Below are 24,532 nucleotides of genomic sequence, written 5' to 3'. Positions count from 1 at the left end.
CTGTACTGGAAAATCTGAATAGGTCCAGATTCAGACTGTGAACAATCTCAGCAGAGGTGTATTTTGGAAACTCATTGGGCTATATCTCTTCTGCATAAGACTTTAAGAATAAGCTACGAATGGATTAAGAACTTCTTTTCTATGGCTGCATTGCCATGTTGTCTCAGGAAGGTGCATCCAGGAAACCAAACCTACAACTTACAGTTGGCTTTTCTGGGAAGAAATGGGAGGGGTTGTGCTGCGACACAAGATCATAAAACAATATTACAGATTTATTAATTCATGCAAGAGTCAAAGGGCAATGGCCTTCATAAATTAGCTTATTTGTTACTAAGGTAATATCTTTAAATATACGTAAATACTTTTTTTTGTTTGCCTCTTTTTTGTATATTCAGTAGATGCTTACACTGTGGCTCTTTGCATTTAAATTAGACATTCCTGTCAGCATTTAATTACTAACAAAATCAACTGTGTAACAAAGTCAAGTGAGGACTATGTGTAAAATTTTAAATTTGTCTTTGGAGACTTGACTTAATTTGATTTGGATAATGTAGTTAGGCTAAATAAAGTTCACATAACATAACTTCTGTCCCAGAACAGTGGTATCCACAACTTATGTGAGGATGAAAATTCATCTATTTTGAACCTTGAAGCAGTCCTTTTACAGGTTAAGCTGATAATTCTGAGGTTTGTTCCTATTGTGTTAAATGTGTTAAGGTAGATATTTTATAATTGGTACCTTCTAGCAGTTAGGGTGGACTTCAGTTTCCAAAAGTTTTAGTGACTAGATCTGAGACTACTTTTTTTAAGGGAAAACTTAGGAGGTTTTTATGTATTAACATGGCTAAGAGTTGAGATTCAATATAACATGTGTAATAGTTCGAAAATATATGAAAACAACGACTAAAACTGAAGTCAAGCGCTGAAATGCCAAGACAAAGGCTATTGCTGCATCCTAAAGTCTGTCCTTTTCCATAAGGATTTTTATTTACATGATTGATGGCCTTTTTCCCCTATGTCATTTTCATCTGATAACCTCTGGCCTTTCAGAACTGGAACAGAAAATCTAACTCTGATTTTATGAGATAGGGATATGAAGCACAAAGGTATGTATAAATGGGAATTTGTTGCCAGATGTCAGAAGACCAGACTGACTGAAAGAAAAAGACCTTACCCAGGGTATATGATTTGACTACAAAAATAAGTTAATTTGTTGCTTTCTATAAGACTCTCTCTATTTTTTTTTTAATAAGATTATAAAATAGTTGCATCCATAAATCATATTTCTCTTTTATCTGAAGGATTTCTGTTTACATATGCCTACTTCAAGTCACTACCACAAATTAAGTTTTTGTGAAAGATATTTTCTCAAAAAAAGAAGGTGGAAGACAACAAACAACTATCAGTAGCCTTCGTATTCATGTTAATAAATGTCTGCTGAGTTTAGAAAGTTCTAGATTAAACTGAGAAATACATATGATTTGATTGACACGACTGCTGGTAAAACATAGGTCTTACCTGTTTCATCGGTTCCTCTCTGACTTAGTCAGTTGTATTCTGGCAGTAGGCTCTGAAAGGCTATGCAAATTTTGAAAGAATGAAAAATCATAGAAGTTTCTTTCCTATTTTTTAGTCTGCTTTAGACAAGAAGATTAAAAAAAAAAGTTCAATTCTGTTCTGAATGCATACAGAATATGTGTTTATATATAGTATATTATATAAATTATGATTTATGTGTGTGTGTGTATATATATAATTCTAATTTTTTTGAGAGACATCAAGCCTTTTAGGCTTTCTACCTAATAGTGACTTCTTTTAGCTACAAGTTCTCCCATTTCTGACATTAGAAAATATTCTACATCTTTTCTATACAACAATAATTTCTCCAATATTCTCCAAAAGTGAAAATTCTTACAAAGGTAATGACAAAAATGCAGCCACCTCTGGTTAGAAGTATACTAACACTGCACTTCTCAGCATTTTATTGTATGAAACAAAACAATAGATCTTATTCAACTGAAATTGTGAGGGGAATTTAGATAAGCAGAAGGTAATTATCCAGGTTAGAATTTGGCCGTAACACAACAGCTGACACCTCCTATCAAGAGGTATGTAATCACATTGCAAGATTTTCAGCAAGAAACACGATACAGAGCGGTGCTAATTTTCAATGTTCTTGTGAACAACATTTCGCAATATATGTTATTTTCAAGACTCCCAGAAAATTCTCTGTAACTGCTTTTAAGACATTTCCCCTAGTGCAGAGATTTTTTTTTTTCTTTTTTTTTAAAAGAACATGTTCTGAAAAGCACTGACAGCCTCTTCAGCAAAAGAGCCAGGATTGTCAGCCATTGATGCAAAAACCTGAATCTGCTTTGACACCCCAGAATAAGCTTCTGGCAATGTTATGTCTTTCTTTTAGATGTTTGGATAAATCACACAGCTCAGAAGCTGCATCACACATTATGCCTAAGTTATAAACAAATGCTGCTGAGGTAAGGATATTTCTCAGTCCAATGTACTGAATTTCTAGATGTCACTTGGCTGCATCAGTGAAATGTTTGCTCAAGGTTCAGCTGTGCGTTCCAAGTAGCTTATATAGATCTTCCATGAGACCCAAGCAAACCGATATCTGTACTACTGCTCGCTCCTTCCTTAAGCACCTGCATTTCTCTACCAGCAGCATAGTGTTTGGAGCAGCTGTCAGTCCAGAGGAGATCCATTATGAAAGAGGAGAGAAGAATTTGTGTCAATCACTGGTGCTGTTCCGCCTCTGACCTCAGTAAGGCTTGTGATCACAAGTGAGGACCTTCTTTCCCAATGGTTGTCCTTGTGTGACACCCACTGACTGCAGATTCCTCCTTTCATGTGGTTTATGGTTGCTGAAAACTGACCTGGACTAAAATGGAGGATCCACTTAGGTATAGAGGTACTGCTGAAATATTCACAAGCTTTGTAACAGGCTTACTTCTCTTTCTAATGACTTTTCATTTGCTCATTTGGAGCACTGACTGCATTGTGTGTCTTTCCTCTTGAGTTCTGCAAGGCCCAAAGATTCAGTGACTGTTCCTAATCAAGAAGAGAGGCTTGATGGAGATGGTGCTGGAACAACCCGGCAATAAAGACACTGTGAAGGATGATCACCAGGGCAGACAACAGACAACATGGGCAACATACATGAAATCTTACCTTTATTCCAGTTTAAGGGGCCTTTTCACAGCCTTGAAAAATGTGTGTACGTGAAATAAATAGTCAGCACAAAACTACCTTCCTTGCTCAGAAATCTAAGTTATTTTTTTTAAAGTGTGGTGCTTATTCCCTCTATCTTTGAGTATTTAAAAGCTGGATTTTTCCATGTTTTGTGAAGAAAGCATCCCTGGAAGATGATTCATCTCTTTGCATGTGTGGCATCTGCAGTGAATTGTGATTTGGATGTTTTTTCTATTCACTATAAAAGGATATTTAGACTAATCTAATCATATAAACTCTAACTTCTAAATGGTTAGTTAGACATCATGAAAAGCACCTATGGACAACTGAATTATTATTTTCATTTAAAAAGATTGTTATAGTGCTAGTGCTACCCGTATATTTTTGATGAGGTAAAGTTAAATGGCATGAATGTCAAGCACACCTGTATCTGTTGTTTGGTTTCCTTTGAGAAAGAGTGGATCAGAGACTTACAAGACTGTTGAAGAATGTGACAAATGCAAAGGAAGCCAAACCAGGTAAATGGTATGATGATGACCAAAAAGCATTAAGACAGGTAGTGAGTCAACAAATAAGAGATAATAGATCCAAGAAAGGGAAAATTAAGAGGTTACACATAAAACATTTTAAACCTGGTAACTCCAATAGGTATTTTGTCACTGAAAAGGTATTCGCTTTGAGACAACCTTTTGAGACAAGAGAAGCCCTCAAAATAATTAAAGAAAAGTACTGAAAGAGAAAAGAGGCACCTAATTCTTTTGTTGGTCCTTCGGAAAATGGAAAATTACTTGGGATTTGGGCAGGAAAGGGTAGCATCATCCACCTCCAGATACCCAAATAATGATACAATAAAAATGAGAGGTTTCCTAAATAATGCCAGGGAATTTCCAGAACAACTCAGAAACACGTGACTGTGCTTTGAGGAGTATAATCAGAATAAGTTCAAGAGTTTTAGGAGAACTGAAAATAGACCAATACCAATGATGGCAAGCTTTCCTTCCCATATTAGGAGAGGGTAGGAAAAGAGGGAGGTCAGCACTGCAGACTATAAAAGGCCAACAACAGATTTACGGATAAGAAACTTGCTTGCTTTATTTAGGTTTCAATTTAGGCAAACAATGAGTAAAGAAACTGGTTCAAATTTGGGGTTTCTAAGAATGTTATTTTATTTGGTTTGGTTTGGTTTTGCTTGGTGTGACCATAGGAAGAAAATGGGATGGTAGTCCTGAAATCAGATATAACATTTGCAAGGAGTCATATTGCATCCAGTGTAAGACTCTCACAGAAGAAAGTATGGAGCAAGAAGGAATTACACTGAAACAGATAAAGTATCAACAAACTGAAGTGTTTATAAATATCTGTAAAAAACAGAGAAGACAAATGCAGTGAATTTATTAATTCTGAAATGATGGGCACATCTGAATCAGTGGAGTGATTCTTGCAAGTGAAATAAAATTGAAGGTGTCCCCTTAAGTGGAGAGGTGAAAAGAGAAGATACTGGCGAGTAACATCATATGTCAAAACACAGTGCCAATGCCACAGTTTCAGGTGAGAAGACTGCTGTGACAGCAACATTTTTTGCATAAAGTTATTAGCAACAAATAAATAAATAAATAAAAATAATGACAATGAACTTCCGCTGCAGACCACCACACAGGAGGAGACAAAGAACTTAAAACTGCTAGCTTAGCTCTTGAGAGACAGTCCATGACACTGATAGGAACATAAAAAGGAGAGGTGAAAATAAATACACACAATATGTTTATATGAGTCAGGGAATTTCAAAGACAATACAAAGGGTTTATAAAATATATTACAACGAATGATGTTATAGAGAAAATACGGGAATACTTTAGGCGAAGACACTTACATCCTAACAGCCTCCTGAAACTATTCATGAACATGCAAGACTGTAATCAAATGGGATTAAATATTTATATAGCCAGATATTCCTGTTAGCACTGACACTGGAAGTGGAGGCAACTTGCTGAAGTTCATAAATTCCAACCATTACTAGGGTACAGGTGATGCATGAGTCTCTATTTGTGTATATGAGCATCAAGTGCAGCCCTAATTCCTCAGCATAATGCCCCTTTCCTAGGATCCTGAGTCCTTCAGGATCCCTACACTCAGAAGATTTCAATTGTGTGAAAATGAGATGAATTGTATATTGATATTTATTCAGTCTGAACATGGTTGTAAAACATGCTGCTGCCATTTCCACTTCCCCCAGATGAGATCACTGTTGGCTGCCTGAGTATCAATTCTGCTCCAGCCTAAAATCAGGCAGGTGAGCTGGAGTAGATGTGAAGAAGCCCTCATGAAACCGCACGGTAGATTCGACTAGTATGTGGCCACCAAAAGCACAGCTGTGCAACTGAGACTGTGCCTCCCTGCACAAAATATTTCTCTGGAACAAAATAAAAACCTCTCGGTTGGCATCATTCTCACCTGGGAGGTAGCAACTACCAGCTGAGAGGCAAATCCAGAGCCTGCTGCCCTCCTCCAAGACATGTGTCTGCCTGTATCCTAATTTGGAAACAACAGTCATAGGTTGCTTGAGGTCACACATGCAGAATAATCACAGAGAAATATTGTGGTGCTGTGGAAATAATCCAACAGAAAAAGAACAGTAGATTAAATGCATGCAAATTTTGGTTTCATATACAAAAAGCAGCACAGAAAATATTTTCAGGCAGGACCATTATCATGTGAATTATGAGCTGCATGAAAATTATATATGTGACAACTAATTGATGTAATTTTTTTTCTGATATGAGGATATATCTTATGGAATATTGGTGGGTTTTAGGCTCAGTCTTCTATCTAACCTTTACATTAATAATTTGGAAGACATAGTAAATTTATTGAGAGGATTAATGACAAGGACAGAAGAGCAATAAAAGGCATCCTAGAGAGATTAGGATAGAAAACAGCAAAATCAGTTACATGCTGGGCTGGTGTGAATTAACACAAGCAAAATAATCTGAAATACCAATACCATATGGAAGACAGAAACTGAAAGGATTTTATGTGGGGTAAAGAGCCACATTAAATGTGAAAATGAACGGAGATGTGATGTGATAGCCAAAAAATGCCATCCATTTTGGAATGAAACACCTCACCACAGAGTATGAAGATAGTCCTCCTTTTCACTAGAACTCTGATGTGATCCCATCCACAGTACTGCATTCCTTCCTGGGTATCTCATTATCAAAATTACAGTTTGAAAAGAGCCAAAGTAACTAGGAAACAAGAAATAGTTGACACTGGGGTGGGGGAGGGGTGGAAATTAGTGAACTAAATGTGGAGATTTAGGTAGCAATGTTTAAAGGAAGAACATAACACATTAAAAATGTCCTGGCACTTCCAGGGATGGAAAAAAATTGGCTGATACAAATCCTGGTGCAACCTACCTAAGGTTGCAGAAAAACCCAGATAAATGCAGGCAAAATAACTAGGTACATTTCCTGCCAGTTGTCTCTATTAGGCTATCTTCCAAGGAAGCTTTTTCACTTGGGACATTAAAAAGTAGATTGGACAGAATTCTGTGAGAGGTATTGTTTTATATAGCTTAATAAGTGGTTTCTGCCACTAATATGGGCCAAATATATCAAGACTGCATACAGTTCCTGCTATTAGGAGCAGGTATTCAAGCACAGAATGTGTGTCTGTGAGTCTTCAGTGGTGTTATTTAGTGAAGTTCCTTTGCATTTACCATTTCCTAGAGATCTTTGATCTTTTCAATGGCATGTAACTGGCTGTAGGGATCAGCAAATGCAATGTTTCTGACTGACTTGTATTCAACGTGAGATTTCTAGCTGAGAGAGTGGGTCTGTGTTTGAGTATGCGATGTTTCCAATTCACTGGACTTATTAGCAGTTTATACCCTGTGTTTGGTTAAGAATGTTCTCAGACACTATTATAAAATGTTATTAATCCCTTTCATTATTGTTTTTAATCATTGTGGGTACATACCATTTGCCAAGAATAGGCTGTGAGGTTTAGTTTTCTTGCCTGATAGTTTAATAATTCTCTCTTGAATAGGAGAACTTGCTTTCAGAAAGATTTATCAGGTTAAAAAAAGGTTTTGATTTAATATTTGAAGATGGAGTTAGCCTCCTGCTGTGCTTTAAACATTTGAAAACCTGCTGCAAAGTGGCATTTCAAAGACAGCTTAATATTAAATTCAGTTTGCAATATTCATATCTAATTGTTGTAAGACCCGTTGTTCTGTTAATAAGTGGCAGAATAACAATGTTATTATGTTTGGCTTTCACATGCATTTTTAGACCTTTGTTAAAGGACATTGTTCTTGCAAAGGCTTTCCTCAAAGCAAAGAAAAACATTTACATATACAGTAGATAAACTCCTACAGCTTCAGAGCAGTCTGGGTGTTTATCATCTTGTGCAGAACTGATTTGAGTGTTATTCTGCTCAGCTATTCTCAGAGTACACATTGTATTCTCATTAAGCATTGGCTAGTTGTCTTATCCAAATCATTGCATTATGAAAACAAAATATCCAAGAATATGAAATGATATGAATAGGAAAATATGCCATTTTTTTACGAACAGCATGCAATCTAGTCCTCTGTGTTTTCTTCTACAGTAGAGGTAATGTAATAAAGAATTTTATATGACTTCAGCACTGATGTTATTGAGTGATTTAAAACCATTTTCCCATTGTAACTCAGCTGTTCTGCATTTTTAGAGATTGTTTTTACCAATATTATTGAAAGCATCAGGAGAGCAGTTACAGAAGTGACACTGGCTACTTGCTTCTGTTGGACGGCTTTTATCTGGCATAAAACTATTAAGCATACAGTCATTATGAATCATTAATAGCCTGACAGCAAAGTTGACTGCAGTGGGAAAATCAAGTCAGTTTTATTATTCATTAAGACATTCCTGAAGGAGCTAACTTTTCACAGAAAGAATAGACAATAGAATTACAATATTTCATACTTATGAATGTGGTCATGTGTTAAACTACTCTGCCTTCTTATAATCAGATTTTTTCAGTTACTTATGCTAATCATTTTGGTAACATTTTTATTGCATACATTCTGCTTAATTCAAAACCTGTCTTCCAAGACATCGATGTAATGCCTGAATTTCTTTATAATAGTTACATTACACACACCTTCCCATATTAAATTTCCGCTTCTCAAAGGAATTTTATAAACTAAAATTAGGCCAACTATGAATTTAAACCTAGTCTGAAGACAGTGCCTCACATTCCTCTTCACACTGGTTTTACTGTTTCTCAAACACAAAAAAAATCACAGGTTTTGAGAAGTCTTGTGAAGTTGTGATGCAGAACAAGGTCAGGGAAAGGAATATATACTAGTGGTTTGATGTACACATTCCAATAATGACAAGAGCACTGAAACATTTGACCTCTTTTTTTTTTTTTCTTTTTTTCTTTTTGTTTTGGCCTTTTTTGATATGGGATAGTACCATCAGCTCTCAAGTTAAAGGCAAAGAATTAACCTTGGGGTAGGGTGCTGTAGAGAGACATCAGATTCCAGCTTTTCTTAGAGAAAAACTCATGAACATTTCCCTGAGATTTGTGAAATCAGCCTAACTTTTAGAGATACTTTGGATACAGGTCAATGAACACAGTCTGTGGAGTTGACTCAGACTTTAATTGCCTACATGAGAGAGGGTATGCCCTCCCCAGACTTCTGTGTATTCAATACATGTTCTCGTTTAGCATCCCAATCTCTTAATTTTGCTGTCTTCAGAATGTGATTTCCAATAACCCATAAGAAAAACTAGAAGTCTAAGGTATTAAATGTTTTGATATTTTTGGTCATAAATATAGAAATGGATTTTCCATGATCACAAAGAGAACAGCACTGAGATTTGTAGACCAGATTCCCCCATATCCATGCACATGGAACAGTGTTTTACTCCCAGCTTTTCCTTTGGTCCAGTTTCTGAACTTGTCTGGGAAGATGAGCTCCTATGACTGTGCAGAAAAACTTATTTAAAAGGAGTAAGCAAATTCAGAGGTGCTCTGTCTTAGATATTAACATCACAGCTTGGGAAATCCAATGTTATCACCAAACTCCTTAGATTGTTCAAGACTGGAATTTTAAGATGAAACTTACATGAAAACAACATGATCCAAAATATCACCTGATATAATGGTGCATTCAGAGCAATCAGAACTAATGTATCTAGAGTTGTGAACACTGAATATCTGCTTGCAAAATTTGGTTCAACCGAATTGGTGTAAAATAACATTTTATTATAAATTAATCTAGGTAATCATTTGGTCCACATCATGTTTCCTTCACAGGCATAGAGACAGTGCTATTCATAAGCCAAAAAAAAAAGCACCAAAATTAGAGATGTGGTACTGAAACAACACTACAGAAAAGCTGACACATCCTGAGAACAATCTGTCTTCAACTAGATTCTGGTTTCTACTGTCTATTCTGTTACCTCAGCTCTTAAGATCTGATGCAGAGAACTAAATCTTGTAGATGACGCTCTTTATTGTTAAAGGATGTTTGGTATGAGGGACATCTCTAGAGGAAATATCTTCTGTTCATCCACCTCAAAGTAGGATGCCCATATACATGATTTAATTCCTTCCCTCAGATTTCCTTTAATCTCTATCTCCAGAGTAGCTGTGATCACTGGTAGCTCCTTCTTCAGCTTTTCCCCTTCCTGCTTTCATTTTCCTGCTTTGGTGTTGCACTGTAGAGTTAAATGCTGTTGTACTGTGGTACTGTATGATACTGTATTTTACTGTATGAATATTATAATTATAGTAACATATTGATTAAGAACTTCAGATATGGATGAACACTTCAGTGTACTAAGCACTATATATAAGAATAAAACAAAAATCCTGGACACATCAAATAGTGCTTACAAGATATAGATGGATCACAGACAAATACTGACAGGTAAGGGAATACAAGGAAACAGTAAAACCATATTCATAAATATGATGAGCTATTTTCTTGAAAACATAACACAGTATGAACTGGCACCTTTGGTCAACCTCTGAGAATTAAATGAAAGAGAAAATTGTGCAGGGCTTTGGAGATTAAAAGAAATGCTTAAACTTTCATTGAAAAGAGATGAGGGAGCCATTGAAGAATTCCAAGAGCTGGCAAAAATGATGAGCTAGGTAAACACAGGGATACAAACAGGCCAAGGAAGCATTTGTCAAGATCAAAGAAAAGGACTTTTGGCTTTGCAAATGTTAAGACAATGAGTACCAATAAAAAATATCTATGTGAGTGAGTGGAAAATGTGCATGTTACAGATATTATGCAACAAGAAACTGCTAGACTTGTTGGAGACATTGCTAGAAGGTTAATGATACCTTAGTCATCAGTGACATTGGGATTATGGACTTGAGTGACAGATAGGATGCTACTATTCTTCACAGTGATTAGAAAGCAGATAAAAAGGGAGGGTTTGCGAGGGAAGAATATCAATGCTATTTCAACCATGTTCTTTCATTGTTGCCTGTGCTTAGGTGAAGAGGTATCACTGTTTCTTACTACTTCACAGTGTACTTCTGACAGCTCAACCAGGTCCTTCCATTTGATCATAGGCTTTATTCCTTTCATGTGCATTTTTTGGAGCAGTGGCCCATTCCTCTCACTCCTTTCCCACAGCTGCCTCAGAAAGCTGTTTAGGTTCCTGACCTCTCAGCTTCTCTCTCCACTGACACTTCAAGTCCATTTGCTCTTCTCTCATTGTTTCCTCTCAAAAGATTGTAAAAAAACATTTTTTCAGTTATTTACTCCAGTATGAATGACAACTTTTTTAACAAAGTTCCTCCCATTCTTTAACTTGGAAGTACTTTGAGAACTGGTATGGTCAAGACACATACGTAGGCACAAGGTATATACTAATATGTGGAGCAGAATGTAAAACCCCAGAACAAAATCACCACTTTATTGCTGGTGTCATCCAAAGGACCTATAAATCTGAATTTTATATCTGCAACACATAAGTAAAACCTGGCTTGTATTTCTTTTTAACATACCTTCATTCTAATCATTCCTTACACTAACTGCAAGTGTCTCAAACTTGACAGCTAGTTTAGCATTAGACAACAATAGAATATTTCATTTCTGTAGGTTTACTTATCTTGTTAAAATTCATATTTGCTTGTAAAATACTGAGAAAGGCTTTTAATCATTTGCTGTCAAAATGCCAGGTGGGTTTTTACATCAAGAATTGGTAAAGTCAAAAGATTCTTTTTAAGTATTTAAAAAAATATATGTAAGATATATTTTCATACAGGCTGGAAAAACAATAAAACATATAGTTTTAAAACAAGAGAGAAGAATGAAAGATAAAGATCAGGCTTGCAGCTCTGTGGGATTTCACTCCACGCAGCGTGTGCATGTGTGCTGGGCCTGGGTTTAAGCAAAGTGGACAGGAAGATTTTCAGGCCCAAGAGGAGAGAAGAACCTGGAAGAAGGAGCTGCCTGAGATCAGCTCCTGCAGGAATCACGTCAGAGAGAATGCAGGCAGGATGAAAATGGGAGCTACCATATGCTGCTAAGCAGAAACAAAGATGAAAATTCTGTGAAGGACTGGGGAGGAGGCTGAAGGAGGAGGAGGGAAAAACAGTGAGTTGAAACATAGTCCTCTCTGTTGGCAAAACAGTCTTCTCCATAGCATCTTCTCACAGCACCAGCTGTTTCTTCACTACTGCTCCACCGTGACTGCTCTAAGAGCTCTACAGGAAAAACAGCAAAACTATTTTGTAGTACCTTTATTATTAATAATAATATGTTATCCATTTGTATTTATAGGCCATCCATGCCCAGGAGCCTCTGGGCACATAACAAAATATAACTAAAACGCAGCTGAGTTTTAAAAAGGGTAACATGGCCCAATTAATTCCCCAATTAATTAATTTATTCTACATAGCTTTGAATTTTAGTCTAAGGATTTTATGTAGGACATTAAAAAAAAAAATATCGGTTCCACTGATAAGACAGGTAATTATTTTATTCAATGATTTTTCTCAATGCAAAGCTATTAATAGCTGGATCACTAGTGAGGGGCCAAATTCTGCCCTGAGGTAAATCCAGCACCATTTCACTGACTTCAAGGGAATTACTTTTACTGGGATCAGAACTGGGCTGTTAAATTACAAGTGCCCAGTTATTCATAGAACTGAACTAAATTATTTTTCTTTTCTTTCCTTTTTTTTCCCCCTTCAAATACAGAAGTTAGCTCTAAATCACAAAACCAAACTTGAAGAATGTAAGATAATATGGGTATAGTTCCTCCTCTAAGAAAAAGAGGAAAAATAATCCCCCTCCTGACTCCTTAAGAAGCATTCACAAACCCCATCTGTGTCCACACAATTCTGCAAAAACACAGTCAAGGCTTAACAAGACCTCAAATACAGTTCACATTGTCAGAAAACAAATGACATATGAAAGGTAAGAGGACAAAGGAAAGGCAGACATGTTCAAATATTTAATGTTTAATGTACAAGGCTGCACATCTTTTTTTCTCCTCCCAAACCCAGAGATTTCTGGACATTTGTTACAAATACATAATTTAAGCGTAACGTGAAGAGTTTGTGTGTGGTTTGATTAGATTTTGGGTTCTCTGAAGAGGAAAAGGATTTAGGTTTTGGGATCACTGACTCCACATACTGTCAGTCCGGTGGTGACTCCTCATTCCTGTGAAGGGAGGGAAGAGGTGGGGAACGAAAGCTGATCTACCCCTCTCCTCAGAGGGGAATTCACACCCACATGCTTTCATGTGTTCTGCTATGTTTAAATAAGACCTCATAATTAGGTAGGAATAATATCATCTGTTTGCTGTAATTTACTTCCTTGTTTTGAACATGGATCGCTAGCATGCTTAGTATAATACTCATAACAAAACGTCAGACTGAAAGGGAATTTGTGCCTTATACATGGTCATAAACATATTGGTAGCATCCTGGAGAGAATGGCCATTAAGATATTTCTGTTGCACAGAGAAACTTTGTGCCATGAGATATTACCAGGCAGTCCTGCCTTTTCTGTCATATGAAATGAAATAAGTTCATGGCATGTTTTTCACTTTAGCAGTAACAGAAGACCTTTTTTCATTGTTAAAATTTTTCTTTCCTTCCTATCCATCCTTCTGCATGCCTTCTTAAAACAAATGGCAAAAAGAGTCTAAAGACCCCCCAAATTCAAATTGGAGTATAATACCACACTGGGAGGAAATGTGAATTAATAACTTGTTAACTTGGGACTAGAAATATTCATTTTCTGGCATTATTTTAGACTGCTCAGGTGACCTTGAACAAATCCCTCTACCCCTCTCTTTGCCTAAATTCCCCATTTATATGACAGGCAATGATTTGTCTTTACTTGTTGCTGTAAGGATAAATACAAAAACATAAAGCTTCAAGTGAAACAAAATAGAGTATGAGTAGAAAATATTTGCAAAATAGAAACTTAAATTTCAAGTACTCTCCTTCCTCTCTCACTTTTCATCTCCAGAGTTTTAGAAACAGGAGTGTTAGTAAGTACATCAGTTACTCACAGCTGTAAAATTAAATGTTACCAATAATTTTATTAAAAATGACCATATATTAAGCAGGTTTGAATCAACACAAAAATGAAAGAAGATATTTCCTTCTTTGTTGTTTAAAAGCCACTGTAGGCACCAGTTATAAAAACTGAACTGCAGAATAATTTGCTACCACTGGTTAATTTGCAAATGTTAAAAAAAAACCTCAAAAAGTGAAAATTTATATTTCAATACAAAAAGCCTATAGTAATGACCAAAACTACAAATCTGTAGGATGCAAACTGTATTGAAAACAGAATAAGAGTTCCAAAACCTCATTAACAAGGACTCCAGTCATTATTTAACTCTAAAACAGGACAAGAGAATCCATGTTTGGTCCACTGGGGGCTGAATACAGTCTGTAATTGCATTTCATTATAGTCCATAGCTATCCCTTCATTTCGGACAGTACTGTGTACTAACATGTAGCCCACCAAAACTGTTTGAGAGTCAGGGAAAAGCCACCCTTGAAGTAAGTAATACTAAATAAAGATGAAGAGAAAAATCTATTGTGTGAGTAAATGTAAAAATTTCAGAAAAAATATACAGAGTGTGCCACAGTTACTACACAATGCTTGCAATCCAGAAAATGTGTTGTATTGCATGGGGACTGTGAGACCTGCTAGGATGCATTTGTTGCCAATTATTTTTATGTGAAAGATTGTCATGATATTAATGTATTGCACAGAATCTGTGCTGAACTCACTCTGGAATTTGTGTTGTGACATTCTAAAACTTATTTGACACTTGTGGTATGGAATTTGATATCCTTGAGCTTTTAAATTTAGTTTTTGTAATACCCATGTTGTGAAATCTTTGCTGCACACCCAGCTAAACTAGTTTCTTAAGCATGGAGGAGTTAATACTGTGATTTTTCAAGAAGGAATTCTGTGCATTCCAAAACAAGTCTTGAGTGTGTGCTACACAATTATTTTGCAAATGATACTGTAAATATACACTGAAATTTAAGATAATAGTATTTTACTGCCCCAGAGACTAATGAATATGTTATTTTTGTTGTTGTTTTACTGTTTACTGAAGCACAGGTAAATGTCCCAACTTGTTACTAAGATGTCTATAAGTAATTAGTTGGGATCTCAAATAAAAAGCTTTAGTATCACAATCCAGATTTTTTCATTTCTATTAACATTCCCTTCAGTTGCTCACTGTGAAGAATTGTGTCTCAGAAAAGATATGGGTCTGGGCTACTTGCCAAGAGTTTTGGGTTCTTAACAGATTGTTTTTCCCATTGGGGTCGACTCACTTTTTGCTTGAGATGTCCACTTTTTTCTGTATTTCCTGAAAAAAGTCACTTACATGCCTAACTCCTATACATCTTGAGTGCTTAAAGAAAAGAGGCATGTTGGTAGCACTATCACCAATTTTTATTACCAATTATCAACCATACTCAAATACAACATCAAACACTTTAAAATCATTCTCTAAATGCTGTTCTTAAAATACTAACTTGTTGTAATTTTTTGTCAACCACTGCCCAGTCTCACACCTCATCAATGAACAAAGTGATCTGAGACACCAAAAAGCCATATATATAGTCTAATGGGCTGGCTTCTTATTTTGATGGTTCTCCCAGTAACTTTTCATACAGGAATCCCAAACATGGATCAGCTCTGGCCCTCCTGTATGACCAGTCCACTGCTACACCCCTTGTGATCATACAGGTGATCTGTGACAAACATGATCATGGTAGGCACCACTGACCTTGCCCTTGGGATTCAGTGATCATAACATCCACACATAAGTCAAGCATGATGCAATTTAGAATTTGCATGCTTTTAAAGTAGGTCACTGGAAGACATTCAGAGCTGATCTTGGCATTTTTTGTTCTTGACTGAATTCAGGGTTGGTTTTTTTAGCACCTAAAAATCTTTGTATATCTTTCCAAAACTGATTTTCAGTACAGTCTTAGAAAGTAGAAGTGGAATTGGTAGACAGAATACTCTGTATCATCTGTGACAAATATGAGAAGAAATATTTATTTCCTAATGACAGCTGAAAATGATGCCTTTTAGATACTTCAGGGTATCCCTTCCCTTGGCTACTGCTCAGAAAATATGTGGTTTCTGCACTTTCTGAGCCACATCTGTAGACAATCTATAATTTAAGACAACTAAGATTTCTGTGGCCATGTATGTTTAGGCCCCTGAATAGGCACTGCAATGTCATCTGTTGGAGAGACTATTCTCAGACTTAAGCTTTCTATATATAAAGTACTGTAGTGAGAGAGGGTCTAAACAGATGGACACCAACTTATGGTAAGATTATTCATCAACATTTTCTGTATGCACTGCAAAAGTTATCTATGTTTACGAATATGAACACCTGGTAGACTTTTTTTCCCCAACAAACTACTGTAAGGACAAGACTCAGAAGTCAAAAGCAGGAGCAATTACGAAAACTGAGTTGTGAATACAGGTATCTGTCTGTAAATATTCGTTGCCACTTCGGAAAATCATGATGAAAGTATTTAAAAACCGTTGAATATGTAATTTTATTGGCAACATATTAAGAATATAATGCAAACTCTCTGGATCAAAGAGTAAGTTATGTAGTGTTCCCCCAAATGTACTATCTAATGTATTATCCATCAAATCAGGAACTAGGCAAAGTTCTTAATGAAGGTGAACCCCTTGAGAGTGAAATATATTGTCAGGGCAAACATTTGGATTTAGAACCTGAAGAACAAGTTTTAATTTCTTTCATTTGTGGATAACAACAAAAGAACTAGTTCATCTTTAATTTTTGAAAGATGAAAAACAAACCATGACAACCACTCACAGTACATGAATAGAACATCAATGATAAATTATAAACCAGATAATTTTCCATAGTGAATAAAGAACAACAAATGCTGAAAAATTAACCATTTCATTTCATGTTGATAGAAAACTTAAGAGCATACCAAACTAAGTTTCCTTGTGTGAATGGCAGAAAAAGAATGTCAGTTTCCACCTCCAAAATAATAATGAGTGCTGGGTTAATTTGCAGTGTACTTTGCCAGCGAAATTCAAGAAAAGTATATAATACTGAATATTCTAGTGATTTTTCTGAACTTAAAATTGAACTGGAACTCTATCTGCTTCTAGAGATGTTAGCTGTATTCTTTTAAAAGTATAAGTTTATTGGGAAATTCAGACATGTATTGCATCATTTAGTTTGAAGCTTGAATAACACTTTTATATGAATAAAAAGAACTAGGGAAACTAAGGGAATGTATCACTAAGAATATGCATATATGTCAATATGCTGTAAGGCTATATATACTTGAGGTGTGTATATCTCAGATGCTTTCATGTTTGGGGCATATGTGCTAACTATGTTTAAGAAATTTTCACCTCTAAAATATTTTTCTTGTCAGGCCTGCAGGTTATATTTTGGTTAAACAGCAGTCAACACACTGCTGTTTAGCAGTATGATTTTAGTCTGCGAAGCCTGCCTCAGTTTTGTCTCTTTACACAGTGTGATGGGGCTGTAAGCAGTATAACCTGATGATATGTGGCCTACATTCAGAAACTGTATATCCATATCCATTCCAAGACAAAGCTTTGCTCAGTGAAGGAGACAATTTTCGTAATATGCACATACATATACATGAATAATGTATTTCTGTTCTTAATTTACTACTTCTGCACATTCCTGTTTAAGAGTGTTAGAAGGGAAAGGACCCAAAAAAATCCTCATCTCTCACAGAGGACAGTGGTTTCAGAAGAGGCAAGAGAAGGACAAAAAATTTTCCATCACTTAGTGTACAGTCTAGTGCAATTTTTTGTCAAAAGCTCCTATGATGTTTCCCATTGAGGCTTCTGACTTCCGCTGCAATGCCCCAGTATGCAAGTATGTCTGGAGGATGTGGGAGCTTGGTGTTTCATATACCTTTCACGTTTCATAAAGCCTTATAGACATTGCAAACCTTTTTAACCAATATTAAGGGGTCAGCTAAAACCTCATTGATCACTGACAAAGTGCCCAATATTCTTCAGCAGAAGGATTGAAGTAATATTTTAAAATTCTTTACTTTTTCCTCTTCTTGCTTCACTTCCTTTTTGTCAAAATGACATTTAGATTTCATTATTTTTATCAGATGCCAACTAAAAATGAACAAAAGATAAACACATTCATCATTTGTTTAGAGCTGGCCACTTTATTATTTATAAACTTTATCTGTGAATAAAACCATTAATGTTACCTGGTACTAAGTGGCCTACATCCTTGCAGTTCTCTTAAATAAAGCAGACCTTGAAAACCCATGGGCATTTAAATACCCATACTTTGAGTGCAGGCTGAACTGAAATACATCTTTCAACTCCCTGCAGTTTTTCATCTTCATCTTTTTTTTCTGAGAAGAATCCAGCTGCCTGGTAGCTATCCTACCACTATCAGTCTTGTGTCATTTCTATCCCTCCAGCCCAGATCTACTTTTCTTACCTTCAAAAATATGACATGAAAAGAGAAACTCCCTCAGATTCCTGTGGTTCAAACTACCAAAGATTTTACAGTCATCTAAATTGATCAACTTAAGTTTTGTCTGCAATGGAAACTTACCCAACAGTGGTTCCCACTGAGGTCAAGAGCCTTGGTTATATTAGCATTGTCCTCCTGGTGCAGTTTGGAGGTGGATCCGCCAAATTTCCCCACTTAGTGTGGTTGGGTCCATTTATACCATGGTGTGATGTGAACAAGACAGATTCCTTTCCAGACTAAGTCCAGTCCAAAGGTGAAAATCCTGAACTTCAAGCAAGGGAGCTGTAAAGCTCCCAGCAAAAGCAGCTCTGATCTACTTATCTGCTCCCACTGTGCCAAAATCCTGGCTAAAACAGACTTAATCAAAGGGAGTCTTGATAGGTTTCATCTGTTGACAGTCTTATATTTGTAAAACCAAACAAATGGTCATTTTAAGACATTAGAATAGATTTTAAAGTTAACTGTTTAGTTATATGAAACAAATTTGTTTGAGAGCTCTTAAAAAAGACAAAACTGCTCGAAAACACAGATGCTGCTTTGGGAAGGCCACTGATTTCTACACTATGTAAATTGGAAATTCCCTCACTTAATCACCTTCTTTAGGAAACACACAAGTTCATTTTATGTATATACATGAATCCTTCTGAATCAGAGGGGAAATTTTCACTTGCTCCTTTTCTTAATATTTTCCCACTAATATGTATTAATTTCTTTCCTTCATCAGACTGCCTTAGGTTTACTGTCATGAAAAGCTGCACCCTAGCACACGTGCAGAGTCACCCACATGTATCTCTCTGTAGTGGCTGTGGTGTTTTTTCATGCTCACTTGTAGCATTCATCCATTCACAGAACCGAAAATGCAGTGCTTTAAAGATCCTCAGAGTGGAGCTCAACCACAGCCTACCACAAATGTAGGATCAGGCACTAGCACCTTGGTGCAAGGTCACTCCAATTCCCTCCCTCTGTTTTTCTCTTTCTGTTTTATCCCAATGGGAATTCAACAATACAATCTTGAGTGGAGTCTTCAGACTATACCATTAGCTTATTGAGTAACTGCACCTGCTTTTAAATTTTAATGATGCATTTTTAATATGATAAATGTATTATACTTCAATGGTTTTATATGCAGGTCGAATAAACCATGAGTTTTGTTACTCTTCAAATATTACTTTCCAAAGAACAGCCTTATAATTGTATAGCTTATGTAGTTGCACATGTGCCTGATAGTATGAAAATGACTGTGGTTCTGTATCAGTAAACACAAGCTACTTTTAACTGCAAATGGGTAGTTAAGTTTTTTGGTAAGTTGAGACCAATATTTCCTAGAATAAGGCTTATAAAGTATTTAGTTTATATGGTTGTTGGGGGAGGGAGAGGAGTTTTTTTCTGTTGGTTGCTTACAGCAAGATTCAGAAAAAAGTTTCCAACATTTTTTTTTAACTGGGTTGATGGAATGTGTTTGTGATACATGTAAGATTTTCTTGTACAAGCAAGATGCTAAAGGAAGAGTTTGAAAACTATCATAAATAATAATTACTGATTTTACAGAGAGAAGTGGGTGGCTACAGTGAATAATAGATATTCTACCTTTTAAGGTAACTACCAAACATACTTGATCACCGAAATATTGACATGCAAGATACAAATATAGGGTTTTGCTCAGGACATCCACATGTATTAAACAAAAGATTTGCTTTCTGTTAGTTTTATTTCATTATTTCAGGTGAAGTGTATTTGACATAGGAAGCATTCCCAAGTAACTGTTACTGGATGTCTTGTTTATTTACTACAGAACAAATACACTTTAGTACAATTTTCTCCACCCCACCTTGTCAGATACATTAGTGCTGACCTAGAATACTTCTGCATGGTGCAAATTAGTTGTTTGGACGTTCTGAGGATTCTCAATTGTTGATTCTGTTTTAAAACTTTTAATAAATGTGCCACAAGGTTAAAAGTGCTTACTTCTGGACACTTATCTTCAGGGAATTAAACTGAGACCAGAAGCTCAATCTTGGTTTAGTGTAATGAGTTCCAGTTGCGTTTTGGTATGTTTTAATAAGATTAATTATCCTTTGCCTAGACTGATTCTTTCCTTCATTCCAGTGGCCAACAAAGAATGGACAGTCACTGAATTACCTGAGCAAGAGATAATATCTAGTATAGGAATATTATCCAGCTGGCAAAGAACTAATGTTACTGGTTTACACCAGCCTCCAGGCAGAAATGGAGTCAAACATCTGTCATATTGCTACAATTTTCATCTGGTTAATGGGCTGTTGGCTCTATATGCCAACTAGTGTAACCATAGCTTACTTTAAAGTATTTCAGACCACTGCAAGATGATTTTCAGAATAAAAGGGTCTTAATCTGGTCTTAGTTGTTGTCCTTCTACTATCTTCTATCAATAATGGCTGCAATGGAAAATATGGCAACCATAGTAGGATTCCCTTCCCTTTCCTTCCTTCTCCTAGAATAGATATAAGATCCCTGCCAGAAAATATCTGAATTTATGAATGTCTCCAGTGGTTGAACATTTGGCAGAGGTTGAATTTAACTACTCTTTAAAGTCTACAAGATTAATCATCTCCTTAGTCAAAGTCCAAAAGTGACTGCAAATGCAGCCCATTTGGTTGCCATCAGGCTCTTCATAAGAATAAAGTCAGACACATCCTTCTTGAAGGATGGTTGACAACAAAATTGCACACAGCAACACTAATTCACTTCACGACCTTGGTCATACCCTATCCCTTATTCCTCTGTCTGTAAATGATGCGTTTCTACTTAGGCTTAAAGGCTTAGTATTTGCGCTATACACAAAATGTCAACAAAAACAACAAATTTCTCTAAGTTGTAGCTTAATTCTGAATCATAGCATGAGCAATTTGCAATAGCAGCTGGTCCAGTGTGTCTACGATCTTGGATTATTTCCCTTCATAAAATGTTCATGGAAATTGTGAAGTGGAAGACTGTATATAGATCAGAAATGTGGGCCTGATTTGTTCCTGGGAGTCACTTGGTGAAATTTTTCATTAAGAAGACTGAAACTAGATTTCACAAACCACTATTTGCAGTTCAAGCTACCTTCTTTCAGAGTTGGAATAAATTGATTTGGGGCAAGGGAGTATATGAAATGAACACAAATTTCCTTCCTTCAAAAGTTTGGATGTAATATATGTCTGTTTTCCTCCGTCAGCCTTTATATTTTCACACTACTAATGAATGAGTGCTTAATTGCCACAGTGAAGCTGTCTGGGGTTACTTCCCAGTAGAGTCTCTTGCCAAGGCCAGCTGGAATTCTGCTTGCGTTCTGAACCTGATTAATGGAGGTCGCTGGTGTCAAACATAAATAAATAAGAGCCACACACACCAAAAAGTGTGGAGTTCAAGAAATGTGTAGTGCTCCCCTGAAGTCAAACAATTTTCTTCAAATTAGAAAAGTTGACAGTGGATCAATACAGTATCTCCTGATGTATCCATAGGAAATAACCAGCTGCGATCAACCTGACTGGTTACTGACTGCCACCATTTTTACACAGAAAAGCAATTGAAATAGCTTTTCTCTGACATTAAGGAATCAGACTGTTTTTTTCCACCAGATAATCTTGAAGTGTCACTTTAGAGTAATATGGATATCTGGGTTCTTTTCTGTTTCACAGAAACAAGAACTGTTCAGACTGATTTCTCCCTGCAGGTTTTTTTGTCTTGAATATTTAAATCTTGAAAATTCATTTTCATGTGGCTACAAGACACTTACATAAAACACTAACATTGCATACCTCAGTTCTCCACAAGATTCAACTCCATTATTTCTCTTGCATTATAAAAACGCTGGATATCTTTGGGCTTTGTGTGGTAGGAGTCATCTGCTTACTGAGATACTCTGTTAGAAGTTAGTAGAAAAATTGCTTTTTGATTTTAAAATGAGGTAGGCCCTTTATAGATTATCTACGTCAAGGAAGAGATAAATAGAAAGTGCTCTGAAATGTACCTTTTGCATACGGACTAGACATTTGCATCATATCCATGACAATTTTAAAGCTAACATCTACATATGAGATCTTCTGATGAAGTTGGAGGTAGATTTCAGTATAAATATATGACTGAATAGAGGGGATATGATGTACCAATGAGAGTGCTGATTTGTCCTTGACCTACATGGGTAAACTGCATAAGTACCTACCCATAATCTTTAAGTTATGTTAGTACAACACCAATGCTTTTACTAAGAGAAGTTCTCTGCCAAGAGATATAAAATATAACAAGTATCAATGGAGAAGATGTGTATACTGATTTTAAGGCAAAGTGAATGAAAGAAACAGCTTTGATTTCCAAAGCAAGAAGCTGCTTGGATGTTTGAATGTGGCCATTCTGGCAGCTATTTCTCAAGTCTGTTTTCTGCAAGGTAAGAAGTGTCTTATACTTCTCCCTATTATAGATGGCATGACTTTCTCTTTTTTCTCAGAATGGAAAATGGTGGTTCATGCTTCAAGCTGCCACTTACTTGTGTAGATACCTAATAGCTGGAATTTACAGAAATAGACCTAAAACTGCTGTCCCCAGTTTTCTGTTCTGTCAGTTGGTTAATCCATTTTTAAATATTATTTGAAAAAATGTACTGGATAGCCTGATAACCTTCCAGGGAGGACAGAGACCCTCAGGACTCCTTGTTTTTCTCCACCACAGAGCATTTAAACCCTGGGATGAACACTGGGGGACACATCTGTATTTCTGGACAAGAAAGGCCAGGAGGCATCCCTTCCCAAGTAGTGCAGATTGCCTGATAGCCACACTGCTAACTCCCTCTGAGATTGGTGTGTCTGCACTACATAGCACAGGGCGTGGGTGTGTCTCAGTTAAAAGTATCTAAAATAATGTTAAATCTTTGTTATGACTCTCTACGGCAGTATTTTAATTTTGTGTGTGTGTGTGTGTGTGTATATATATATATATATATATATATATATATATATATAAAGGTGTTTGAAATGGGATCGTGTATCATTTTTCAACGTCCAAGGCCTGTTGGGATGGTGCTGAAGGAGTACATAAAATATAAAATGGAGGGACCTGGACCTGATGCAGATCTGTCCATTCTGCCTTTCAGGAATGATCACTGTTGAACTGTCCCCAGATGGTACCTCAGCTTCTTCTTCAAGAGCTAGTGAAGCTGTGCAGAGCCATGGGGATGGGAGAGCTAACAATTAAATTATATGGGTTTTGAGTGGTCTAACATTCAAATTTTCCTTCTCATCTTTTATTTTACAATATAAATGTTCCCCTCAGTCTGTGGCTCTGAGGAAACCCAAGTATTGCAGTCTGTGAAATGTATGGTCCATGACCTTGATGTCAGTCAATGGACACAGGTGCAAAGCCTGTAAGGCACATTATTCTTGGAAACAGCATGTTATGATGCCTCTGCAACAATACTTTTATCAGAATTTCTCATTCTTATAGAATGAAAATTTAGATATTTGTTGTTATTTAAATTGAAATTTAAAAAAAAAATTCTCATTGCATGGCAGCTTTTTTTGTCAACAAATCTCAAAAGTATGGCAGCGATGTCCAATTTTTTCATGCTTATTAAGAGATTATACTTTTAGAACATCGATCTAAAAATATAATAGCAAGAATATAGGGCTCAATCTTTTAAATTATATTTATGCAAACTGCTTAGTTACATAAATGATCACACTGACTCAATGGTTTTCTTCTGAAACACAGAGGTTGCAGGGGTGAATTGTTGCTTTACATACATATTTACTTTCATAAACTTTTGAATTGTCCAGAAACAGTAAAATTTTAAGCTGTCATATTAACCATTGTTTTATTACATCCCTCCAAAAATATTTAAAAGTGATCTTTTTATGAGTCTCTTACTGTAAGTATGACCGTTTATATAATCATGATCAAATTTTACTGTAATTTAAACTGGAATAAACAATTAATAATGTCAAGTGAGATTATTTCATGTGTAAATTAAACTACCAGGTACTTTAAAATAAATAATATGACTTCTTTTTGTAGTTTTGATTGCTATTGGTGGGATACTTCTTCACTTACCTTTGTTAGTAACCTCATCTGTAGTTACAGTGAAAGGAAAAGGATAGGTGTCTCTGGAGAGTGATCCATTCCAGCCTAAGATAGGTGTCTAAAACATTGGAAGAATTATCCTCTAGTAGTGTCTATCTCTTCACAGAATAATGAAGAGATAGGAGGTTCTCAAATTTTGATCTGGGAAAGGCAAATAAAACCCCCAAGACTATTGC

This window comes from Tyto alba, unplaced genomic scaffold (genome assembly GCF_018691265.1).
Source record: "Tyto alba isolate M040663 unplaced genomic scaffold, T.alba_DEE_v4.0 Super-Scaffold_45, whole genome shotgun sequence".
NCBI lineage: Eukaryota > Metazoa > Chordata > Aves > Strigiformes > Tytonidae > Tyto > Tyto alba.
Note: the sequence above shows the minus strand (reverse complement) of the source record.